Source organism: Aphelocoma coerulescens, chromosome 7 (genome assembly GCF_041296385.1).
Source record: "Aphelocoma coerulescens isolate FSJ_1873_10779 chromosome 7, UR_Acoe_1.0, whole genome shotgun sequence".
Lineage (NCBI taxonomy): Eukaryota > Metazoa > Chordata > Aves > Passeriformes > Corvidae > Aphelocoma > Aphelocoma coerulescens.
In genome coordinates this window covers 37463564-37490456 of record NC_091021.1, presented here as the reverse complement: position 1 = coordinate 37490456, position 26893 = coordinate 37463564, and the positions used below count along the sequence as shown (strand labels likewise).

At 40.9% G+C, this 26893-nt stretch overlaps 1 long non-coding RNA gene across 4 annotated transcripts in view; it reads left to right on the top strand.

Moving 5' to 3' along the window:
* Positions 1–26893, top strand: part of LOC138113229 (uncharacterized) — a 48813-nt gene that overhangs the window by 5761 nt on the left and 16159 nt on the right. The window lies entirely within an intron of this gene.

Below are 26893 nucleotides of genomic sequence, written 5' to 3'. Positions count from 1 at the left end.
CATTATACTGTTATTATTCCCACTTTTGTTGTTTCAAAACTTGTACCTTGATCACAAGCCCTTCAGATATAAACAAGGGGAAGGCATTCACCTTAAACACTTTCTTAATTGAGATTTTTTTTTTAGTGTTTATTTGGTGCCTTGGTAGCTCTCTTAGCTGATATGAAGAATTTGTATTTTTCTGCAAAATAACCTGTTGCCATCAATGAATTAGAGCTGAATTAACGTTGGGGAAAACCCTTTTCCTTTGGCTCTGGTTTATTCCTCTCTGCCATCTGAGGGGGTTGTGCCTCTCTCTGCTTGTCTGGTTTTCAGCACTCTGCACAAAGTGAGTTTTCAGTTGGGGTTGGCAATACCCTCTTCTCTTTTGAATGGAGATCCATATCCCACCACTCTGCAGAAATGAGGAATTTTAACATGTCCTACTGAATTTTGTGTGAGTTTTGTGTTGTGGCCTTTTGTTCAAGGAATTAAAGCCCAGCAGGTCTGGAATTAGTTTAATGAGCTTTAATCCTGTTGGTACCTGAGGCTGAATCTTCATCTTTGGCATTTGCATGTTCTCTTGAGTTTTTCTGATCTCCAGGTGAGAGTTGTGGTTGCTGCTGTTCAAACAATGTGCTCCAACCCCTTCAGAGCCAAGATGTGGGTGTGGGATGAACAGGAAACGTGGCTGTGGCCAGGAATGAGGGGCAGGGATGAGTTCACAGGTCTCAAGGAGACAATTGCTGCTGTTTCTTTGAGGGCTCCCCATTAGAGGAGTTTATTAATAAAGGCAAAAGTACCTTGTTCTGTTGAATTCAGTTCCGGAAAATCCTGCCTGGTCTGTGGAGACCAAAGTCCCCATCTCAGATTGTGTCAGTAATGACACCAGTGCAGCCAGGCTGGTGCTCAGCCATTTAATCAAGGAGCTGGGTGGGTCCAGCTGTTGTTATTATTATTACTATTATGTCAGTGTATCCAAAATCCATGGGCACCACAGAATGGCTTGGGTTGGAAGGGACCCTAAAAACCATCTGTTCATGGAGCCTTGACTGTAGGGTGATGGAAATCCAGGAATTCCCTCCCTTGTGTGCTCAACTTCACCCCGTGGTCTCCCAGAGAACAGGTGGAAGATGTTCCCAGTAGGATTCCCTGTTGGAAAAGCATGGTCATTAGGAAATACACTTTTGTTTTTTGGACAATGATAGAATAACAATCTCACCACGTAATCAACAACACCTTCAACCAGTCAGTGAATGTTAATCTGTCTTCAAGGTTCAGGGAGTGCTGCATTATTAAAGATGTGCATGTTCTCATCAGCCCTCACTGTCTAAGAGCTAATTACTGCTGAGATTAAATTGATTTCATGTTAAGGTTTGTATGTTAAATACATCTGAAATTTGAACATGAGGTAGTTGCTGGATATATCTCAACTTAAAATTAAAGAGTGGAAGTCCTTTCCTCACAGTGGCTGGAGGAAGCTCTGCATGGCAAGTTCCCTCACCACGCTTTTCAGTGAAAAGCACACTGGGAGTTTTTGTCTCTTTTTTATTTTTTCCCCCAAAGTAAAATGGGGAAAAAAAAAAAAGGGAAAAAAGCTCTTTTAGACTCCTTCCAGTTGATGCTCCATGTTGTGACACGTCATGTAAAACTGCATCTGTTATGCTGAAATAAGAACAGAAGAGAGACACTTTGACATGAGGAATCACAACACGAGTGAACAGCAGGAACACTGAGAGCTCAACACGGTTCTGTTGTCAGTAACCCCAGCCCTGGGAGACAGGAGGTATTCCAGCTCCCCTCAATCCATGTTTCCCCCTAATGGCTTTTCCCCCTCACTCCAGGCCCAGCCCAGCCGTTTCCATAGGGGAAAATCTCGTGGTAACTTGGAAACACCAAAGGCAAGGGAAGTTTTGCCTGAGTGGAGACCCCAGGATCAGGCCCGGGAGGTTTTCCCGCCTGTGAAGTAGAAAATAGACTCAGATTAAGCGAGCAGACTTGTTATTTGACAGTTTATAAAATATTTTAGTATCTTTTTGGCAGTAGCAGTTCGAATGTTGGCAAATGTACACATTGCTTGCAGTTACAAAACCTTGTAATGAGTATTTTCCACTGTAATAGCAGTGAGCTGAAATTTGGATAAACCACTTAGACTTGTGAACTCTGACATGCCTGGTAACTATGTCTTTGCAAAAGAATTTTGTCAAGTATTGGAGCTCCTACTAATAGCACATCCATCTTTCTGCACACTATAAATCTTAAGAAAATTTCTATTACTCTGCAATTTGTCTGGCTTATGCTATTTATTAGCCATTTTATTCTGCTGCTTTAAGAAGTAATGTGATGTTCATTTTATTGCTGGTTCAATAAATTGTTAATTATAATGCAGTGATTGCTGCTGACGTGATTTAAAAGCCACATTAGCACTATAGCATTAAGTTTTAACTATTTTACCCTTCAATTCCCTGTTTATACAACAGTAAAAGGAAAATAGCCTTAGACTAATTTAAAAAATGAAGGTACTTGTATCTATTGATCACATGATATACCAGAAACTTTTGTTGTTTTTCAGGGGTTTTTTTTAAAAAAAGGTTACATTCAGGTCTAAAAAAGGAAATGCACCAGCTGAGCACGGTCTTACTGTTCAGCAAAAAGTGTTCTTAAAGCAAGATTAACCCCAAAGTTAAATTAACAGAATTACTTAGTTAAATTAGGACAATTGGCCTAATAGATTAAAGGAACAAAATACCCAGATAAATCATAATCATTTTATAGTTATGTGTAGCTTTCGGTGCCCATTTTATATAACAATGGAGCAGAAAGGAGGCTGAGATTGGAAATTGTACCTATTTTCTCCAAGAATGTTGTAAATGGGATTGGAGGAAATCTCCGTTTTGCTGATTTAAAATAAAATCTAATTGCTGCAAGTCTAATGATCCATCCTTGGCTGAGCAAGGAGAGAGAACTGACTCAGGTCCAGAAGCCACACACAAATATTGGGCAGGATGGACAGAACCATGGAATTCTGAACCTGGGGAAGCTGAGGACCCTTGCTGCCTCTTGGAAATATGTGCCAGACATGGAGATTTTGGGTGAAAGTGGTTGCTTTTCTTTGTTATAACATGTGATTAATTTTTTTCTTAATTGAGAAAATACACCGAAAAAAAATTAGGGGATAAAATAGAATAATTAGAGGAAATTGGTGCACAAAGCTGTTATATTTACATATACACACACATATATATTTAATATCCCTAAATATATGTATGAATGGATCCAAGTCTTCTTGTCAATCAGGCACCACCACCAAAACTGATGTGCAGCTCTCAGAGACTGGGAGCTAGAGCTCATTAATTCAAGCAGAGCCCTTTAAATACACAGGAGAATGTAAATTTTAACTGTTCCCATGTGCCCCTGCCATGGAGCCATCCCATTCCATGGGGAATATTTTACCATTATGGGCTGTCACATGGTCAGACATTCAGGCTGCAGCATCATCTGAGTCCTGGGCAGGTTTAATATGGAATTAATAATACAAAGAATTAAAAGATAAAATAGGAAGCTGTGGCTAGGAAAAATTGCCTGGTTTGAGGTTCCCAGCTCATCCCTCCTCCAGCTTTTATTGGGAGATCTGGTGCTAGACAAGCCAATAAATCACAACAAAAAGACTTTCCTTGCTAGTCAGAGAATTGTTGAAATGAATTAAACACCTAAACCTTTTAGAGAATCCTAGAAGGGAGAAAACCTACTTTTAAGTGTCTGATTGAATTAAAAAATCTGCCTGGAAGGGACATTCTGCTCTTTAACTAAGTCAGAAATAATTATTAACTTGAAGACACCCTTTTCAAAGGTGGACTGACAGTGGTTTTGTTGTAAATAAGAACTTAAATTATTTTCTTGAGGGAAGGATCATTTCCCAAAAGAGAATAGTTTCTGCCAGGATTTAAACAAAAAAACAAACAACCAAACCCAATGAAAAAGGAAAAAAAATAAAAAAACAAATCAGCATTTTACCCCACACCTGAATTTTGATATATATGACTTATTTTGATAAAAATGACTTATTTTGATGAATCCTAACTTTTTCTATTCAGTCACCCTCGTTTTATTTGTGTTTAATACATCAGTTGAACTGCTTTCATAAAAGGATGGGTCTTGGCATGGGTCATGGTAAAAATTACAGAAATTAATTTAGATAGAATTAATTTAGATAAAAATTACAGAATGAAGGGAAAGTTTAGATAAAAATTACAGAATGAAGGGAAAGTTTGGCAGCCAGCTGGCTCCAAGATTTCAGGCTTTGGGAGCAAAGATCTGAGCTAGAGGGACTGATAGAGCTCGTGGTGCTGTCACAATGTACTGAAAATCCCATCCATGACTTAGTACCACAAGACATTTCAATGAAAGAAATTAGGACATAAAAAATGACTATGGCCCCTATTAAGCAGATGTGAAAGTGGTAAACTAATTGCAAAAAGTAATGGGGATGTTTTCAGCAACATCTCATGGAGATCCAGCCACGGCCTAACGCGTTTCCATGGAATGAGTAATGACCTGGAAAAAAACTTTGAATGCTTGCAGATCACACAAGAACTGGGGGAGTGATAAATAAGGAAAGGGAAGAGTAATTTCTAGAAAATCCAGATTATTTTGGAAGAAGGGACTGGCTTTTGGAGAGAGCTTCAGGGGTGACTTTGTGCTCCATCAAGAAGCACTGAGGAGTTGGTGGGGAAGGGGACAGTGCCACAAACCCAAGACAAAAACAGACTCTGAACTTTCTTGAGGAGCAAGAATTTACCCACCCTGGTTTTCCAGGGTGGTGAGAGGCTCTGGCCCAGGGCAGCAGGATTTGGATGGGGGATGCTTAGGGAATTTCTGCTAATTCCAAGGTGGTCCAGGTTCTCAGCGTCTCCTCTTGTGGCTGAGCATCCCAGATGCCCTTCCAGGCTGTTGGGGGAATTTTACATTCCAAGGTGTTCTGTGTTAAAGCCTGGTTTAAAACCTGCACATTTGCAAAGGCTGTCTGGAATTTGCTGGAAAAATTCAGATCAATTTGACCTCTGCCAGAGTCAAACAAGAGATTTTGGAGCAGGAGGCTGTGCTGACGATGCTTTCAGTGAAACTCCCAGCCTGGAATTAATCCCCACCCCAATTAATTAACATAAATGACATGAGGGAGTGGGTAAGTGGGGGACAGCCCTGCTCTAGAGGAAGGCTGGAACTAGATGGGCATGAAGGTCCCTTCCAATCCAAATTATTCTCCGATTCCCTGCATTATTTACCCCTAAATAAAGGAGAGAAGGGAGGGCTGAACTGCTGAAACTCCAGATATTCACAGCTCAGTTAGCACAGCTCAGCAGGCTGTAAGGGGGATAGAAAGGAAATAGTTAAAAAGGTAAACTTAAAAACAACCCCACAAGTTTACTGAAAACTTTCCACGTAGGAAACTCTGTCAGGAGAATTGGGAGAGAGGGGCTGAAGTTGACAAAGCCACCACGGCGTGTGGCTGCTGCAGCTTTCGAGAAGTGTTCAAACTTTGGAAATGCCAATCTACTGCTGGCTCTAAGTAGGACGTAAAAAGTTATCCACAAAGCCATAAGAGAAAAAAAAAACTTCTAAAGAACTGTGCAACCAGATGCTTTATGCTGGAGAAGCACATTCTGCAGCCTGTGGATTATTATTTCGTTTTGGGGAATGCTGCCATGTGCTCGGCAATTTCCAATCGAGATGCAGGCACAGTTTGTACCCCAAAGAGTTTGTGCTGGGAGGGATATTCCTGTTTGTGGGTGGGGATACATTCCACAGAAGTCTATTTGTAATAGATAAGTTTATTTTTTCAGGCTGGAACAGAAGTTTAGTTTAGAAACCTCATGTTGGGTATTTTTTCATCCTCTAGAAAGGATTCAGTCCCCTACAAATGCTCTTTGAGGGGCTTGGGCACCAAGAGGGCTCTGATGGGAGCTGAGGGAAAAGGTGTTGGATGGTCATCCCAGGTATCCTAAAAACACTGGGCTGGCTGAAATCAGGGTATTTTCTTCCTAGAAACATTCAGGATCTGGAGTAGTTGTTATTATGAGAGGTTGAAGCAAAGCAACATTCCCAGTGAATGGTGCAGTAGGTTCTGCACATAAGTATTAAACTAATTTTGCTCATGAGAATCATTTTAATCCTTAAATATTTTTGAGGAAGAAAAGAATGTAAAAAAAATGGGTTTTTTTGCTTTTATGGTTGAAGTATCATTACACCATAACTGAATTTTTTTTGTGGGTTGTAGGAATTATTTACTACCTAATCACATACCTAAAATAATACAAGTAAGGAGAATTAATTTCATGCTGACTTTATAGGTGAGCTGATAAAATTGTAAAAACCTGAGGGTCAGATAAATCCTGAATTTAAAAAAAAGTGTTCCATGTATTGAATTATCTACACAGAGGAGAAAAAGTGAGATACAGAAATAAGTTCTGATTAATAAGACAAAGGGAAATGGTGCAAAACAGATGGCATCCCATTTTGCCTTATGATTATGTATGATGTCATTACAAAACACTGGGATTTTTTGTGAGGTGATTAGGGACCAAATTACCATCTTAACTTTTTCTAAACTTCAGTTTAATCGATAGAATTTTACATCCCATGGGTAGTGGGCTCCCAGAAGCAGTTTCTGAAGCAAAGGTTGCACTGGGCAGTGAAAAAAGGGAGTAAAACCAAAACATTTTTCTGATTTATCCATCAGATTTTGATTTATTTAATCAGTTCTAATGTGAAACTTTTGTTGTTGAGCAAGCTACAAAAAGTAGAAGAAATTGCCTCAATTTCTTGATAAAAATTCCAGTAGGTTGGAGTGTTTGCAGTTGGAAGCTGGCTTGAGGAAGGTAGAGACTGATTATATGGTGTGCATATAGAAATAACAGGAAATCTAAATATAGCCTGTATAGAAAAAACCCCCCACAATTTAAAAAAAATCATAGTGAGTGGGAAAAACTAGGAAAGAAATGATGTTCAGCACTGACTGAAAAATGGGATGTGTTGGGCAAGCAGGAAAAAGTCTCAAAGAAAGCCAGGCTTTGGAAAGCCTGGAAAGGAAGGATGGAGAGCCTGATGTGAGGGCTGCATTAAAGTGCCATTAATTTTTCCTGGTGCCAACACTTTGGGTGGATTGTGGGAACACAGCAGGAGAACTCGCACGGGCAAGAGGGACAAGGTTAAAGAAATGATGAAGGGAGGGTTTGAAAGCTCCAGGCCTATTTTTGATTTTGCTGCAGCAGGGATATTTGCTTTCTTTGCTGTACTTGAGCACTGGGCATTTCTATTTCTGGAAATGCCCCGAGAACGTCATTCAAACTATTTCAAAACTCAGGAAAATTTCCTGGGTGGTTTTCAGTTTGCCTTGCAGTTCCTCTTGGCTCTTCCTTCTGAGACTGCTGTGATGAAAAGCAACAGATCCTGGAGATAAATCCACATTTAATCTTTATGAGAATTAGGAGTTGTCTGTACTTTGACCAAAACTACTTCATCTATGTCTTCTCATCTTCATTTTAATCTTTGGTTTAAATCAGGGCAGGGGGGATGTTTCTTAGCAAGATTTTTTTACTTTTTCCCCCAGCATCATCTAAAATATCAGCAGAGGGAAAATTTACTCCTCAGGCATTGTGATGCCTGGTGCCAGTTTGGTTTTGTATTTTGGTGTCATTTACTCATTCTATTCAGTTTTCATCCAGTTTTTGTCACTTGTGTGTCATATTGATAAATGTTTACTTTAACATGTGCTATTTGTTAAATGAAAATAGACATAAAGAGCAAACATTATTTTGGATTACTGAAGGCTTCACTTGTTCTAAAATACTTAGTGAATTCTAGATGCCTAAAGTTTCAGGGAAAAGTGAAAATTGGGAGTATTGAATGTGTTTTATTTACAGGTGTGCCAGTCTGGGCAAATTTGGAAATATATCCTCTGAGAGAAGGGGCAGTAAAGTGAAGTAAAAATAGGAAAATATTCTCACATGGTAAGAAAAAAGTCTGAATTAACAGTGCAAGTAGAGAGGGAAGAGCACAGATATTACAGGAAATAGGGCTTGGAGGCAGGATCAGCTGTGCCCAAATCCTTCATGACAGACCCTTGTCTAACTGGCTCTTTAAATCTCCACTGATGGAGTTCCCACAATCTCTATAGGCTCTTTTTTTGTTAATGTCTAATCAAAATCTCCTTCTCAGCAGTTCCAGCCTGTTACTATTTATCCTTTTTGAAGTGGACACACAGAGCAAATTCTTTGCAGCTACCACCCTTCTATGTACAAACTTATTATTGCTGATCCTTCCCTTTGGGTTCAACCAGCTCACTCAGCATCAGTTTTATACAGATCATGTTTTCCAGCCTTTTGTTTCTTATCTCAGGGGTTAAGAACTCCTTAGATAAGGAGGAAGAAGAATTGCTGGATAAAATATGTAAAAAATGAGCAGTGCTTGAGCTGGGTGAATATTCAAGCCACAATCAAATATAATAATTAGAAATGAGTTCTGATATTTTGGGATTGGTTTCTGTGGTTGTGCTTGTGTATTTTTATTAGGCTTTGCTATGAATAATAGGGTCCAGCATTATCCCCCACTCTGTCTGTGCTGTGGAAAGGATTATTTTAAAACTTAGATGGCCTTTTATCCCTAAATCTGTTGTTTCTATCAGCAAGCTCAGTGCTGGATCAGGTGCCATTTGAAACGTCTTTATGAAGACATTTTGAAACAATTCTTTTTAATTTAAACTGGTTTTGCAGAAGGAAAAAGGGCCTTCACAGCAGAGCTTGGTCTTTGGCTTGGAAGGGTGTGGGATGCAGGACACTTTCCCTTCCTTTCCCTTCTCCTGACACCTTGTGCATGAAACCATCGTCAGTGGGTGAAATCCACATCCTAAAGGCTTTGGGAGCCTTAAAGTTTTAGGATTTGACCACTTTCTTTAAAAATGAAAGCAGAAAATCCTAGAATATCCTGAACTGGAAGGGACCCACAAGGATCATGGAAGTCCAGCCCCTGGCCCTGCACAGACACCCCAACCATCCCATCATATGCCCAAAAATGTTGTCCATGGCAGAAAATTTGTGTTGCTCTTTTGCATCTAAGACACAGACTACAAATGTAAAAGAAAAAACCTAAAACAACAAAAAACCCCCCTAAAACCCCAAAAAATCCTTGCCAAATTTTTTCTATGCTGATAGAAAAATAATGGTTGAATATTATTTCACATATATTAACCCCAGAAAAACTAATTTGTGAGGGAGAGAAAAAATCCCTTATGCACATTTCCAGGGATAGAAAGAAAATTAGGTCCTTTGGATTTTGTGTTTATATAAAACACAAATAGATTTTTTAATAGAATTAAAACACTTATAGATTTAATTTATCAGATGAGCATTTACATGTTGAGCTGACCTTTGGAAGATTTGCTAAATGTTCATTTTAAAATCAGGAATTTATTTTAGTTTTATAATCAAAGCTCCCTGTTTTGTTCCCCACTTCTTTTTGGCCATCAGTTTTTCTATTTAAGTTTTGGTATTTTTATTGAATCTAACAATTGTATTACTGCATCTTGTACCAGGAATGGTCATCTAACACTGACAGTGTCCCATTTTTGGAAAAATCCTGGGAATTTAACAGCAATCCATTGACCAAAAATTAATGTAAAGAAAAAGCTGGAAAGTTCTCCTATTTTATGTTTTCAAACTACCGCCTCTGTCCCTCAAGAAATGTGCTACTTGAGTAAGAAAGCCCAGCCTCTGGGACACAGAGGCCCTGAAGGACATTCCTGGGCTGGCAGGAGCAGAGTTTGACTTTCCAACTGTGGGCAAATTCCTCTCCTGATGCCAGAGGATGGTCCCCCCACCCCACAGTCAACACAGCTTAAAACTGCATCCTCAAAAATCTGTTTACTCATCACTTTAGTCTTCCTTGAGCGTGCCTAAGTCAAGAATAGATTATGCCCTGGGACAGGATTTGCCTTATCTGACTTGTGGTGGTTGGGAGGCAGAGTTCCAACTGCCCTCGGAGTCAGGAGAGCGATGGGCACCCCTGGAGCTGCCCAGCAGCTGCTTCTGAGGTTTCCTCTCCCCTTCCCAGCCCTGGTTCCAATATGAGGGGATCCCTTTTCGCTCCCTTGTTTGAAAGCAGATTTGCAGACAGATGCTGACCTGGGCTGGGTGGATGGCTGAACCTGAATGTGCAAGCAGAAGTGAAATTTGGGGCAATGTTGTCTTGATGCAGGAAGCAAAGGTGAAATGTTGGAGGCTTCCCACCTGAAAGATGAGTTCAATATTCTGTTTCCCACATCCTCGTACACAGGATGATAAATAGGAACACAGGAAATAAAAGGCAGCTTTCAGCCACCAATGCCACTGGAATGTGTCAATAAGCAGAGCTCAGTGAAGTTCCTATTTGAGATATTATTATTATTTGAGATATTATGGTGCAAAAAGAGCTTTGCCTTAGGGAGAGAGCCACAAACCCAGGATGAAGCTGAAGGAACTGCCTTGTTCCAGTGCAAAGACTTTTTGGATGTGATCCTCAAGGCCTCTTTGAACTTAATCACCTATCATTCATCAATAATTCATCATATGGCCCTGCAATATGGTTATTTGTTCTGCTTTTTAGGACAGTATTGCAGGTAGTGAAAAGAATGGATCCCTTTGCCACTGCAGCCACATCACCCTCTTATTTCAGTGCCTTCAGGAGACTCAGCTTTATTTGTTTATTCCCAATTAATAACATATTTTATTATTGTTCTTAGAATTCAGTTACTTCAGCTGGGAGGTAAAAGCAAAAGAGCAAAAACATTACAGGGAAAAATGCCTATAGAAAGCTTGTCAGTGTCAGTGACCCACCAAGGCTGCTCCATTTATCACAAATGGCTTTGTTAATACCCAGCCTCACCAGCACTTAGACCTAATGCTCTGCTCAGAGCCCGACAATAGGAGATAAATACTTGATAGGACATCTATTGTCGTTATTTATAATTTAGAACACGCAGCAAAAGCACGATAAAACATTTATTGGGTGTTTGGAGGTAGAGTGTTGTCACCAGTGCCACCCAGGTGGGAGGCAGGGCTGGGCTCAGCCTGGCTGGCAGGAGGCCTGGTGGATGGAGGGATCAGAGGAGGAGGAGGAGGGAAAGGCAGATGGAAAAGGAGAGGAGAGGGAGAAGATGGAGAGTCCGAGTGTGACAGACGGCATCAAGGGGAGAAGGAGATGTTGGGGGAGCTGGGTTGATCCTAAAGCTTTATTTAACCAGCAGGAAAGTGTGTGAGGGGTGAGAGAAAAGATTTAGGAGGGGTTTTTGACACGTGTCAGTTTTGAACAGTCCTGGAACAATCCTACCCACTGTGGATGCCGGCGCTGCGGTCCCGCTTGTGGAGCAGCTGCTGGGCTCTGCTGCGGTTCTGGGCAGGGTCCTGCTGCCAGAAATGCACCCTGGAGCCTCAGGAATCTAAATTCAGGTGCTGTTTGGTCAGAGAGACAAGTAACATTTGACTGCTCTTTCTTCTTCCACGGCAGCTGTTTCTAATTCCCTGCGTGAGACGCGGTACCAAAGCACTCCTCCAGAGGAAAAATCCCTACTATTATAATTTTTTCATTACAGCTTAAACATTTTCAGTTTTAAAAGAGAAGAAAAATAAAGATAATTTGCTAGATCTGATTTCTGATGCATTTTGCTCAGTGTTATGTAGCCACATCTTTTTTCCGTGGGAAATTTGATACATTACTTTAAGTTAACTACATACAAGAGAATACTAAATAAATTCACTTTATGTGCTTCCCTAATTAGTTTTCAGTCATGTAATTCTCTTCAATACGGAGCTGAGAAATCCCCAAGTCTACCTTGATGTAGTTAGTGTCACATACACTGATCATGTGAAATTGAATTTGAATTTACTACTAATATTTAAACACCAAAGCTGACTTGAACCGTATTTCCCCCTTGGATAGAGATGTCACTGCTCCCTGTAATGAGCAGCATTATGTTGAATACTTAAGCCAAGAACAACCAAGTTACAGGAATGGGACATTAATCTTGGAGAACTGTGGAATTTCGTGCTTTAGATGATGCAGTGTCTTTGCATTACTTTAATTACTTGAGATGAGGATTTTGCAGTGGCTATTGCTTGAGCATATTTTGTGAAGATAGAGTGGGAATATTGAGATCTCCAGGATCTCTTGGATAACTATAAACTGACTATAGCCACAAAACTACATTATTTGTATCACCTTCAGCTGTTGGATGTATGAAATCCAACAAATTCCTGTATGGATCTCCCTGACTTTGTCCCCAGATCTGAGGGTCTGCGTGGGGTCCTGCCAGTCCCACATTTGGGGCAGAGGGAGATGCTGAGTGTGGGCTTGCTGCCACATTGCTGCTCTTGCAACTACTTCACATTCCTTAATTAATTAAACCTAAAAACCTCGGTGTCTCTCTGGTCTCTCCCTCACCTGGGGGGAGTCTGAGGCTTTGGGGAGAAACCAGCAGGAACCATTTTCAAAGCCCGAATAAATCAAAACACTTCCAGCATTTCTTTCTGCAGTTTTTGGGGTGCTGTGGTCAGAGAGATGGGACAGGTACTACTGAATTTGGCACTTGTGGCCTAATTTGTGTCACTGTATCATTAACTCCTTACCTGGGTGGATACAAACACCTGGATGCCTTTAAAATACTTCACAGTACTTGGCTGTGTCAGCACTCAGTGTTTGCTGATCACATCGTGTGCAAAGTTGTAGAGGGAGGGAAAGAAGCTGGAGCAGGAGAAAGCAGAATTTGAAATGTCACTGTTGCATCTCTCTGGAAACGTTTCGGAAAAGCAGGTGAAGTTTAAGTCCTTCTCAGAACCTTTGGAAAGGGTGAATACTGCTGAAAGACCTGCACAGCAAGGATGTGGGGAACCCCAGGCCAGCTTTGAAATAGCTCGAGGGGTTCATGCTCTGTAATCCCCCAAACTGGTTCCACTCTCAGTATCATCACCAGATTAATTGGCACTCACGCTGTAGGTAGAACTAATGAGGAAGATAATTATTCCTTCTGTCATCGCTGGGAGAGGAACTCAATGTATCACAGTGGCTGAGGAGCAATGATTTTGAGGAAATAATACCCACTCATCTACAGAAACTTAATGAAACAACCTGCAATACATTGAAAATGGAGTTTTGTGTGTTTTTGTAGCCTTTTCTCTGCCCTTTCTACAAATCCATCCAGATCCTTTATTTACTTATTAATGGGGCGTGGTAGATTTGTTCCTAAACACATTGGATTTGCTTTTCTACTTAAAGACTGTTAAGATGTTGTTTCTAAACTAATTTACTGACCCTGCATAAGATTTAAAATTTCCTCTTTGCATAAGGAATCCTTAAAAAGTGGCAAAAAAACCAATTGGTAAATGAGTGGGTTGTGACCTGTTTGTGGAAGTTTTTATACATTGATTTAGGGCTTGTTGAAAAACAGCCTTTTGGGTGCCTCCCACCACACTTAAAGAAGGAGTTTGGTTGAAATCAGGTATAAATTTTGCTATTTTTTTAAAGAGAAGTGAGCTCTGAATGCAGAGCTGCATCTTTCTGTATCAGGCTGGGTGCCTGCATGTAAGGAGTACCCAAAAATTTGGTTGGTGAAGTTGCTTTTTACCATCTTAGGATGGATGAACTCCTCTTGCTGCTGTTTTCTCAACAGCAGTTGTGCTGTGGTGTCTGCAGGAGGAGGATTACACTGCATCTGGCAAAGGAAATTACAGATTAACATGTGCATTATGGAGGAGAAACACTACAGGAAAACTGTCATTTGTATTTTACAAGGAAATAATCCTTTAAGTCTCTTAGGGCTGCAATAACTCCTTCATTTTACTCCCCTTTTGGAATACCCTGTGAATCCTCATGTCAGAGTGAGTAACAAACAAAGCAAAGCTCAGAGGAATCTGGACTTTTTCAACCAGACAGGTCAGTGCTAGAGAAGTGATTTTAGAAAATGTTCCAGGAGCTACCAAAGGAGCCCCCACGCAGTCAGGCCTGGGATTTCGGGAGTGCTCCAGGTGCTGAGTGTGGTGTAGATATATCCAGCTGCCTTTCTCCCTTCCCACAGTGAAAACATGGAGTGATGCCCTTCAGAGGGGTTCAATCACTTCCCAAAATCTGAGGGAAACTGGCTTAGAGGCCATAGGCTCAATCTATAATTCTGATTGTTAATGTTTCCCAGGAAGAGCATTGCTTGGGGATCTGGAAGCATTTTAGGTATCACCTAAATACCTGTTAATTGCTGCTTCCCTTGGCTCCTGCAGCAGTTCACCACTTCCACATCGTGGTTAAACTCAATCATCTTAGAAGTCTTTTCCAAGCTAAATGATTCTAAGGCTCTGGTTTGCAGTTGAGAAGGTCCTGCCTGCAGCATCCACCTTCCTGGGTCTGCTCAAAATGGGCCCAATTAATTTTCTTCCCCAACACTGGATTAAAGACTTTAGAACTGCAGTCATTAAACAAGAGTGGGAAGTTCTGCTGGAAACAGCCTTGTGCATTCCTTTGCTCAGTCCTCACTGTGGAACCATCCAGTGTCAGTTGAGTCACTGTGCAGTGGGATTGCTGGACCCCAGGGCACAACATCCAGCCATTCCCTTTGTGGGACTGTGCCTTTGCTCTTCAGCAAAAGTCTTGGAAGCATCTTCCAAATCCAATCTGAGCATTAAAGCACTGGTGCCACTCTTCCATCCGTGGCGTTTGCTGTTCACCAGTGGTCAGAGGGTCACTCTGTGCCATGTTGTGGGGAAAATAATTTCTAAAAGTCCCCAAAAGCAGTTGTGTGACCTCAGGCTTGATTGAGGAATGCCATGGAGCCAATAAACATTTTAATGTTGGCTTCAAAACTCTGCCCGGCTTGGAGAGGTTGGGTTTACGTGCGCTTATGGCGGCTTCTCGCTCTGCCCTACAGATTGCCACCTCCTTCCAAGCCAAACACCAAACTGGAAGGGAATTCTGAGGGAAAACCAGTAGCTGGATTGGGCCAGGGATCTAAATTGGCACATTCTGGGAGAATGCTGACTTGGACCATGGTGGTGTGACTAAAACAAACGTGACATGGCAGGATGTTGTTCTCGCTTGGGAATGCTGTCATCTCCCCATCGGCTTTTTGGCTTTGAGCAATGATCTGTCGTTTTTTAACAAACAATACATCTACATTTATTTTAGGGTTTTTTGCCTTCTTTTCCTTTTAAAGAATTCCTTGGTGTCTCTTTTCCAGCCTCCCAAGAAACAGTTAAATGACTGAACCTCAAAGGTTTGAGCACTTCTACAAACAACAGTCACAGGGAGGAAAATTAACGGTTTTCTGTTAATGACTCATATTAGTCCTCTTTGGTGGTCCGAAGCGATGGATTAGATATTTTTTTATTTTTTTTATTTTTTTCTCCCCATTTCTTCCACATGCCTGTCATCGGGCTGCTTTTCTGATTGCTAGTTTTGTTGTTAAAAATGTCACTCTCTTTATTCACCCTTCTCCCCATAGAATCTTTAAAACTAAACGCAGGAAAAGTGGAATATACCTGTCATTTAGACCAGCTAGAACAAAGGTTGATAGAAAATACATTCCTAGTTTGAAGAGGCTTCCCTGCTGATTTTGTTTATCAGAAAATGGCAAGTTTTGTTCCTAATGGACTGAAATTTAAATAAAATCTGACTCTGGAAATAAAAGCAGCCATTATGACAAAATAAAATTATATATTTTATAGGAGAAATTGAATTAAAATGCTAGTTTCCTTTGGTTAAATTCTTTTACATAAGGAAATGAATAAACGAGAGAGAGTGAAATAGAATGAGATAGAAAGCTGATTGTTGAAGTAAGCTTTTTAAAAATCAATAATCTCTTGTAATTTATATTTTTGAAAAAACTTTGAACAGACTTCCATACGATATCTTGAATTATAGCTACATTTCTATGTTTCCTTTCATTAGAAGTTGAACTGGGGGTTAAATAGAGTTTCCCCCCTGGGATTTCAGGTTCTTTTCGGGCTGTGGCTTTGGACTACAACCTTCTACAAAAACAAAGCCTCTTCAGAACCTGAGTTATTTAAGAAATTTTATTTATTAATATTCATTAAATGATCATTTTTAAAAAATCAGGTTATTTTACATGCCAGGATAGGAACTGAGCTCTGAGGGGTAGTGGTGGAGCTACATCAGGGCGAGGGAAGGTGATGGTTGGGAGCAATCTACCTGTTGGAGACTCGGCTTCCAGAGAGACATTTCATCTGAATTCAAGAGGTTTAAGATTCAGGTCCAAAAAGAATACTAATATTTAGAACTAAAATTAACCTTTCTGTACACAAATGCGCGCTCTCACAGCAATTTATCAACCTTACATTGGCATAGAATGCTTGGGAGATGTCCTTGCCCTCCTTGCAGGTGGAAGGATTGTCCAGGTTTGGTTTCCCTAAAAATGGTTTTTAGATAGGCAAATAAAGGAGTTTGTAAACCCTAAGCTATTAATTAACTTTAAAGGGAAGGCTAGGGTTGTATGGAGCTGTTATAATAAAATTTAAAATATAGTCAAAGGCAGCTCATGACTAATTTGCAACTTTCCTACCCTGAGCAGAAGGTGCTCATGGATGAGAGGTAAAGAGGTGGTGAGGGGCAGTTTGTGCTCCTCAATTTTCCACCTGCTCTTAGGGGAGACTGCATGGGAAGAGAAATACTGGGATATTGCAAATCCTAATTCAAATTAAAAACCAAACAAACTAAGAATCCAAAAATACATTTTTGAATTTTCCTCGGGTCCCCCTGATTATGACACTTTCCCAAGTGCAGCGTTTCCTACTGGGATGGAGGATGAGGGAGATCTGAGAGCACCAAAATGTTGGTGCTCCTTTATTTTTTCTTGGTATGATGGGAAGAGCCACATGTTTCCATGGAACCTTGGTTTCCCTATGTGTAAAATGGCAGCCATGTGGCCTGGATGTGACTGGAATGGCATCATTAATCCCCCCCGGAATCTCTGCCCCCCCTGAGCATCATCAGGGTTATAATTATTGTCTTCTTCAACCAGCAGCTGGGGAGATCTGCTAGCAGATGTTTTAAAAGTGCTTTGAAGATGAAAATATCTAAATATTCTTCTTATTATTATGGCTGTCCACAGTGATTACTGTGATCACACAGTGCCTTTCTGACATGTCCCTAATGACGAAATATCCCGTGGGCTCTGAAGGGTTGGAAGCAATTCCTCCACCCCACAGGAATGTGTGTAAGAATCACATTTTGGGCAAAACTTGGTGCTTGCATGGTCTCAGATCTGGTTTGGCTGATGGTTTTTGGGATGATGGAAGTCCCAGGCTCGTTTTGCCCCTCTGGTTTTCCCTCCAGTGTGTCAGTGGGCTGTCAGGGCTGTGGGCTGGCACTGGTCACACCTTCACACAGCTGACTGCTTGATCCTTCCTCCAGTGAGGAAATGTGGAAGTGAATCAAGGAAATTGCTATGAACACACTGATTCCTGATTCCTGCAATATCATCACACAGGATTCCATTTTTTTTTTCCTTTTTTCCGCCTTTTTTCTTTCCCAGCTTACCGAGGTTGTGGTTTAACAACTGGTTTAGCTCTTTCATTTCCAAATGAAGCTTAAGCCAAAACTGAGCCAAGTTTAGGTTCCCAGACCTATATTTAGGCATCCAAATGGAAGGGCTGTGATGTTTCCCGTGCACGCTTGATGGGCTTCACACAGCACCCACCGAAATGAGCAGGTGTGAGAGAACATTCTGCCTTTGCAGCTACTCTCTCATGTTCAGAATACTGGGTTTCAAGCCCAATTTTAGCAGACTGAGCTGGAGAATTTTGGTCGTTTCTGGCTAACAGTTGATGTGGGAAAAGTCAGTTCCCTGAGAAATGAACTTCGTTTTCGTTTAATGGAGAATTTGTCTGCAAGGGATGGGGGTGTGACACGGGGCTTTACCTGTGGGTGTGTTCAGGGATTACTGGCCTGGTGCAGTATTTCAGAGCTCCTGGTAATAATGACGAGGCAGAGGGGGAGTAACAGCTCTTAGAGCTGCTTTTATGCCCTGTCAGATGCTGGAAAACTCCTTTTTCCAAGAGGTAGAGGGTGCTGCCATGGCTGGTCCTTTTCCATCCCAGCAGGGCAAAGTCTGATGCAGAGCTAAGGGCAGTGGGGTTGTGCAGAGGCTGCTCCCAAACAGGGACCACTTTGCTGTGGATACCAGCTGGGAGCAAGACAAGGACCAGGACAGCTGTGTAACCACAGCTGGGGACAGGGGAGATCAGTTATGGCACCTTGTGCTTCATTTTGGGGAGACTGATTTAGCTACATGGACCAAACAAGATAAAGGCTCCTGGCTTGGCCAGGTGTGAACTTTTACCAGATGTGCAGGATTCCAACTGGGACATTTTTAAAGGATAATTGCTGGAAGACAGCTTTGGCAAGGACAATCCAGTTTCCAAGGATGTTGCTCAGTGTTGGGGACGTTGCTTGCACACAGGTGGGAGTGTTCCTGCTTGGTGGAGGACAGGGAGGTCCTCTTCCGCTGTGTCGGGGCACCAAAAGTTTCATGCTTCCCTTTAAAGCTCTAAACCTTTTGAAACCCTTTAAAAACATTCCCTGGTATCTTGTCCAACGATAATCAAAGCTGGAAGAGTTGTTTATGTGCTCCTTTTTAGAGCAGTTCACCCCCCTTGGAAATGAAATCACCTCGAGTAACTACAACTGCCCCGCAAGCAAGTCCTGAGTGTGTGTCTGGTGATCAGGAGGTACAAAGCTCCATGTAGGGTTTGTGGGCAAAGTCCAAGCACAGACAAAGAATTTCCAGAAAATAAATTGATTGTGTTAATCCTACAAATTCATCTTCAGGTTTTCTTCTTCCCAAACAAACCTGCACTGACTGAACCCACTTGTAAGACAGCCAGTGAATACACGGCTTGTATTTCAACTCTCATTGAGGAGGGTTCAGCTTCTTCTTTCCCATTTGTCTTTTTTTTTTTTAAATTATTGTTATTTAATATTTGATTACATCCTATTATATCTGATACTTACCAGAATTAAGCTCTCCTCACTGTAATGAAACCTCAGTGAGCCTGGAGGGCTTTGGCAAAAGTAACCTTGGGCTTGTTTGTCGAGACAGTTTTGCCAAGCCCACACAGCTCTAATTACGTCTTTTCACTGGCCTGGTTTAAACTGTCCCCTCTTTCCAAAGTCTTTTGTGTGTTATTCAGAAATACATTGTTACAATGAACACAGTATGTTTAGAATAAGTTTAATTGGATTTGGTAGCCAAGCAAGTGTACGTTTTTATTAGAGGTACTGACGGCTTCCAGTGGAGATAATATTTATACAGTGGTCCAGAATTGTTTGCATTTAGGAGAATAAATAAAATGAATAATATCCAAACAAGATAATTAAAATGTCAATTACGAAGTACCTTTAATTTGCTCTGGCTTTTGATTTGCATATTCCTTCCTTTACTTTGAGGACAAAGAAAAATACACTCGATACCAAACTTCCAGCTCTCAAATACATCGTGTATTATGATATTTTAGCAAGTACTTCCCTTTTGCACTGTATTTTCAGTAAGATTGCAGAAGAACACCCGTATTTGGCTCTTGGGCCATTCTTTTAGTACATAAATATTTTCTGTCTGTCTTGGTCAGATGTTGACTTTCATTTTTGTTAAATCACAGTGTTGTGGATGAGAAAAAACCTCAAACCAAAACTAAATAACACAAAGAGAAATCCTTAAAGTTGTATGGAGTGCTGGCTAAAGGCTGTGATGGACAGGTAGTTGTGGAAAATGGCTTTTATTTGCCACTGGCAAGTCTTTCTGTAAGTATCCATATTTCATTAAAAAAAAATCAACATTAAACAAAATAGCCTGTCCTGTTATTACATATATTTTATATATAAGATATCTTACCCCAAAGAAACTGACTTTGAGAAACTATAGCACTGTTTAAATTTTGTGTTTGTAGCTTCTAGGCAAGAACAAGATGACAGAAGGACATAAGATTCATTAAAACCTTTCTGAACCTGTTGCTTGTTACATACCTGGAGTTTTGTCTTTGTTTCCAACATAGACAGCACTTACAAAAAGTGTAATCTTGCAACACCTGGGGCTATGTTTGTGCTTTGAACCAGCAAATTCTTTCTTATGATTCCTAAAAATGGCCATTTTTGAACAGGTTGGACATTTTCTCTCTCCTTATTTTGTTGTTGTTTTGGTAAACCTCATTTTTTCAACTCTTGCCATGCCTGTACCATGAATTAGTTGTCGTCAATAATTATTGCTCTCCATTTTGATCTTCTGTGTGGGTACTTGGCAAAATCTGTTGGGACTGCTCAAGATGAAAGGGTTGCTATGCAAATAGGAAATCTTACTCCCTAGTATTTGTCACCAGTTGCAAAGCACAGATTTGAAATGAGCAGTTGTGTGGCATCCTAAGTAAATAGGGATGCTGGGCTAACACAGCCTGTGGGTTTCCGAGACAAGTGGGAAAAGCAAGTTAAGCTTTTTATTTTTATAATAGTTACTGCTACCCTCGATTTTTTTTTTTTTTCTGGTGGGCTTTGTTAAGCAGATCTTTATTCCCAGAGACTGAAATGTACTCTTTCTTTTTTCCTTGAAAATTAAAAGCTTCTACCTTAAAGAAGTGAGTGATACATTATCTGCTGTCTCTAAATTGAACCCATTTGGAGCTATTTGCATCCTGTAGAAACCTACAGCTGAGTGCTGTGCTCAGAGGTGTAATGACTGGTTGTCACAACACGCTGGAGGTGGCCCCATAACAAAATGATCCCCTGTCAATCCCCTTGCAGGAAATGCTCTGGCAACCTGTAATTCAGCCTCAGTATTAACATCCTGCCTGGGTTTTGTTAAATAGCACTTTCTAGGAAGTAGATCTGCTGAACTTGTGTTTAATAATGTTTTAAGGGGAATATTTGATGGAAGTTTTAGAAAGCATCACATGGGGTTAACAGTGATTTGTCATTTGTTTCTAATTAAAGGACTTAATCTCTTATCACTAGAACAGCCTATTTTTTTAATACTAAAGGCACAGATGTGAATAGAAACATATTAATGAGATGTCATACTACACAGTCATTTAGTGTTTTGTTTAACTTAAACATAGCAGAAAATGTGCATCTAAGTAGACACATGTAATGACATTGAGATAGAATTCTAATTCCCTGCATTTGCATAACCTTTAGCAGCTTCCACCTTGCTGTGGTTATCCTGTACCCAAAATTGCTGTTTGTTATGGCAGTGGAAAGGTCTGAAATCACACTGTGACATTGTTTTCCTGTCCGAGGGGCTGCTGCTGGCCTTAAACCAAACATGAGCCTGTTTGACTTTGCCAGATCCTCCTAAGACAAAAAAAGGTGGGTCCAGTTTGTCAGTCATGGCAGCTGTTCTTCCAAAAGTGATGAGGAATGAGGACTGACCTCACCCATAGGTACCAAGCATTCCAGTTACATGACAGCCACTCTAAATATCCAAAAACTAGGGAAAAGTAGAATGAACTAGTCAGAGAATCACAAATCATTGAGGCTGGAAAAGCCCTCCAAGGTCACTGAGTCCAACCAGTGACCGAACCCCACCTTGTCACATCCAGTCATTCCGTGGACACTTCCAGCTTGCAAGAGTAAATCTTCTCATGTGGGTAGGAAAAGTTCCTACATATTAATTTAGTGATTTAAACCATGAATGAACTTAAACATTTAAGAATATTTGGGTTGCTGTGCCTGTTTCCCGTAGTGCTTTACTTTGTATTTTCATAGTGGGACACTATTTATAATGGGTTACATCCCTCCCTTTATGAAAAATTGTTTCTTTTGGCTGGGGTGGTTATGAAAATTAAAGCTGTTCATTCAGAATTCCAAATTTTACCCTTTCCTCACTTGCATTGTAAGGTTTCATGAAAAATGAAAGCAATGACATGCTAAAAAAAAAAAAAAAATCCTGGCTTATATAATAAGAATCAAGAACAACTGCAGAACAAAATTAGATTGTTTCAGCATGCAGAGTTTTTTATCAGGTGGCTCTAACCTTTGGCTGTTGCTCACAGTCAAGACCAGCTCATTACTAGACAACTTCATAAATGTTTCCTGGCATTATGAAACATCCATAGAGAAAAAAGGACAGAAATGTGTTGGTTTATTTAGACAAGCATTCTCCTTTTGTGAAGATGTTCCCTGTTTCTTAATGGAAAAATTGTGATGCAAGTGAGAATATTTCAAATTTTTGCACTGGCTGTCAAATACAACAGAACTGGATGGCTTTAAAAGTTAATAAAAAAATAATTGAAAATGTGAGCGCTTATGTGCACTGGCTAAGAAGGAAAATTGGATTCACTTTTGGAGATTAGACCTTTGGTGTTCAGTCTTAGATTTTCTCATTTTAGTCATTCACAGGTTTTGATGTTGAGTGAAACTCAAAGAGTGCACCACAAACTGCAAATAAAATCTGGGCATCAACTTGGGTTTTGCGTTTCCCCTGTGCATATTGAGTGCTCAGGAATGTTATCATGGCAGAACACTTTATTGTCAGGGACATCCTCATATCTAGCAAGGAAAATGTTGTGCACTTTTAGGATCACAATGACAACTGTGCTGGGTTGCTTGGGTTTCATATCTAGAAAACAAAAACTAATTTGTGCCAACTGGAATGCAAATTATTGAACCTAGTTCTTCTCTTTTCCCCCAAAACAGCAGAATAATGCCCAGGCAGGACAAATCTGTACAGATTTTCCCCAACCTCTCCATCCAGCCTGAGGTCTGTGTCTGATGGAAAGTCCTGGTCCTTTCAAATGTGCAGAGAAAGTTTCAGCCCAGAGTTTACTCAGCATTCCTGGCCCCCTGTCTGCCCTCTGTAAAAGTTTGAAAAGGGCTCATAAATGGCAAGAAGGCAGTTTGTATACAGGAAATGTAGCCTGGCAATAAAAGCCTGTTTTGAAGTACACTACATGGTTTCTGAATAAATATTTCTTTAATGCATGTAATTACCGGATCAGCAGAATAAATGTGGTCATGTCCTTGTAATTAATACATTGTCAAAAGTTCATTTAAGTATAATAATTTCACAGCAAAACTGCTGCCTCTGTGGTTTGTGCAATAATTTGTTAAATTAAGTGCAATAAATATAAAATTATTGGTGGATATATATTTTTAAAGTTCTTATTCATTACAACGTGCTATCTAATACACTTTAAGGGATTTTTTTTTTCATTACAAGAAAAGCCACTAAAAATAAAAATGCTGTAATGATGTTTTTCTTCTTTTTGCTAAAGGAATTTTCAAGCAGCACCACTTAGTATCGCAGCTGCAATTGGCAAATATTTAGTTAAGAATTGTGTAATCAAGTTGGCAAAGGCTTGAAGATCCAGTGAGGAATGCACAGAGAAAGATGCCTGTTTATGCACTGTAGAAAAGCAAAATGTTTATCCCTGGATTTGGTATCAGACTCAGTACCCAGAGTTGATTACAGGGCTGAGTTAAATGTTACAGCTGTACCGAGGTTTTAGCAATGGGGAGAGTGTTCTTGACTTTTGGAGCTTATTTGGAATAATTCTTCTGAAAATAAGTATTCTGATTCTTCACTGCCAATCCCAGAGGGGTGACTTTTGTTTGGTGACTTGTTTAGTGGTGTCCAGGGAAGCAGAGGCGGTAGAGCAGTGATGTAACCATGGATAGTGGTGGTGGCTGTGGCTAGGCTACCTAGAAATGTCACTTTGTTCTCCATCAGAGTGTGTGTTAATGAATGAGAACTTAAGCACTGGAAGGGGCTGCCCAGGGAGGTTTGGAGTTCCCATCCCTGGAGGTGTCCAAGGAATGCTTGGACGTGGCACTCAGTGCTCTGGGCTGGGGACAAGGTGGGACTTGGGCCCAGCTTGGACTCGATGGTCCCGGAGGGCTTTTTCAACCTGAATAATTCCATGATTATGTCCTCAGAGCCTGGCCAGAGATTAGTTTCTCAACTGATCACACAGTGACAGATTAATGTTAAAAATAGAACTGGGATTCAATTCCCCAGTTTCCAAACCTGTGCTTAGGAGGTGCTCACAAGACCACGCTTTTCCCGTATCATGTAACCCATATAAACTGGAGTTTATAATATTCTTAGTCAGACTCTTCAATTTATCCAGGCAGTAGAAGCTGCTTATTCTATTTGTGAAGACAGAAAACAGAAGTTTTATTTTCTCACTGAAATTCCCTAAAATTTGGTAAACCATTATCCTATCAGGGTTTAGCGTGAGGGTCAGTATTTAACAAACGTGGACTAGGAAGGAGTTGGTGTGTTTTCAACTGGAGCTGGAAACAAATCAAACCAACCAATCCACCCAAACCTGGTTGGATGAGCAGGCTCAGAGAGGGCAGCAGTTAATGGGTGGGCTGAGTTGCAACCCCAGAAACGTCTGTGAGAAGTGATAGAACCTGCAGGGTTCTCTGAGGCTTTATTTGTGATAACATCCTTATCAGTGACCTGAGGAGGCCACGGGGGGAACTCTCAATATATTTGCAGAACTTGCTGCATCCCTGTTTTTTATAATGAGGGTGGTGAGGCCCTGGCCAGGGTTCCCAGAGAAGCTGTGACTGTCCCATCCCTGGAAGTGTCCAAGGCCAGGTTGGACGGGGCTTGGAGCAATGTGGGATAGTGGAAGGTGTCCATGCTCGTGGAAGAGATGAGTTTTAATGTCCCTTCCAGCTTAACCATTCAATTCCTCTTCTTTATGATCCTGGGAGGTCAGAGCAGGGATGTGGCCAGGAGGGTGAGGGCTGTGGCCATCTCCCTTTGCTCAGCACGTGGTGTAGGGCAGGAGGATGAGGGACAACCAGCACAACTCGGAAAGGTGGAGTTCCACACCACACTCAAGGAGGAACTTTTCCCCCCTTGAGGGTATCAAGCAGGGTAGGACTTTTTCTAGAGATGCCATTTCCATCCCTGGAGGTTTGCAGGGCATGAGGGGATCGAGTGCTCAGCAGCAGAGCTGGAACCCAGAGCTGCCCCTGCTCGGGCAGCGGGTCATGGCAGGGTCCTCCCAAATTTTTCTACGATCCCACGGATGTGAGGAGATACTCCAAAAAATCCCAGTCCCTACATCTGAGCCACACTTGATCAGCTCTGCTTACACCCCAGGAGTAAATGACAACATGTAACGAGAATTCCAAACGATCTCCGACGTCTGTCAGCTCCGGCGCGGAGCCCACGGAACGCCGCGTTTCAGGGCTAACAGCTCCATTTGCTCCAGTGAGATATAAATGTTCCTTGACCTCAAACACAGGTCATGGAGCACGTACGACATCGTGTAATTAAGCTAAAAGATTCATTGACAAACACCGTTCAAGTGGGGAGATTTAGATGGTTACAAGAAACCATAAAAAATGCTGTGATCCTGCAGGGAAATTGGCTCCAATGGGTCTATTTTATATCTTGGCATTGAGACTTCGTATGCAAAAGCAAGAGCAAAGCAGTGCTGCTCATAAACAGTGGAACATTAATTATATACATTTAATTTTATGTAACTTGTGGAAAACATAAGAAAATTCATGTATTGTAAATGTAATCTTTTTTTTTTTTTTTTTCCTGAAGGGATTTTCCATTATTATTTTATGATGATAAAATAAGGTGTTCTGATGTATTCTCAAAATAATTTTTATATTTATTTTTACGTATTTCAGTAATATTGAGTCAATAAAGATGATATCAGGAAATCTATGAACTATAATGAATTTTATTTACATTTTTATTATAGCACTAACTTCACATCAGTTCCCTCCAAGTGTACAGTTGAAAAAAAATGTGCAAATCATCTCTTTTTAGCAAAACTACCCGAAACATCTCAATCACTTTCATAATGAATTTTTTATTGCAGCGTTTGAAAATATTTACATCGAGACAAAATGTTCATCAAATGAGATCATATTCTGGGAGGATAGGGAAAATGGAGTAATGGAAGGGGGGGAATATTGCATGGTGAGAACTAGTCCTTGCTTCCATAGCCTTTTCCTGGGAAATAGTGGTATCTATGGAGTGAGATGAATATCCTTCAGCATAGAGAGAAGTTCCAGAACATGTTCCGTGGTTCAGTGCCGGCCGATGAATCTCTTTCTCTTAAAAATTGTGCTTCAGGTTTGTCACGAGTGCATAAAACTTGGATTGGTGGTGGTTCATAGAATCCCAGCATGGTTTGGGTTTGAAGACACCTTAAAGTTTATCAATTCCACAGGCAGGGACACCTTCCACCATCCCAGGCTGCTCCAAGCCCCATCCAGCCTGGCCTTGGACACTTCCAGGGATCCAGAGACAGCCACATCTTCTCTGGGCACCCTGTGCCAGGGCCTGCCCACCCTCACAGGGAAGGATTTCTTCCTAATATTCCAAATATCTTTCAATTAAAAGTCATTAAATATTCTCAAAATATAGTCTGAAGTCACCCTCATCGAGATGCTTTAAGAACTGGTTCCTGTCAGAATGAGCCAACTGTGTCTTCTTCACAAGTGCTTTTAACAAAATTCCTGATGAAACGTATTTTGTGGCCTGAGAGAAATTTTGAGGGTGGATGGGCAGCAGTCAATTGGCAGAAAAGTTTTGGGACTTGATTCTCCAGAGCAATTAATGCAGTGACTGTGTATTGGAACCTGGGAGGAAAATGGCATTTCTGGAGGGCTTGGCCACCTCCAAACCGGTGTCGCTTCATTTGGAAGTGGTGGTGGCACAATGGATGGTGTTTGTTTAAGGCAGCCATCTGGGCAGCACGGGAGTGTAATGCACCATATTGCATCCCCAATAACATTTAAACTGTTTGCAATCTTAATAAACTTTTAACTTTTGAAGCACATGCACAGGGGTCAGCTCCTTGCTGCTGTTGGAGGGAAAATCAGATTCACATAGTGGCTGAATAATTCCGTTTCCAAAAGC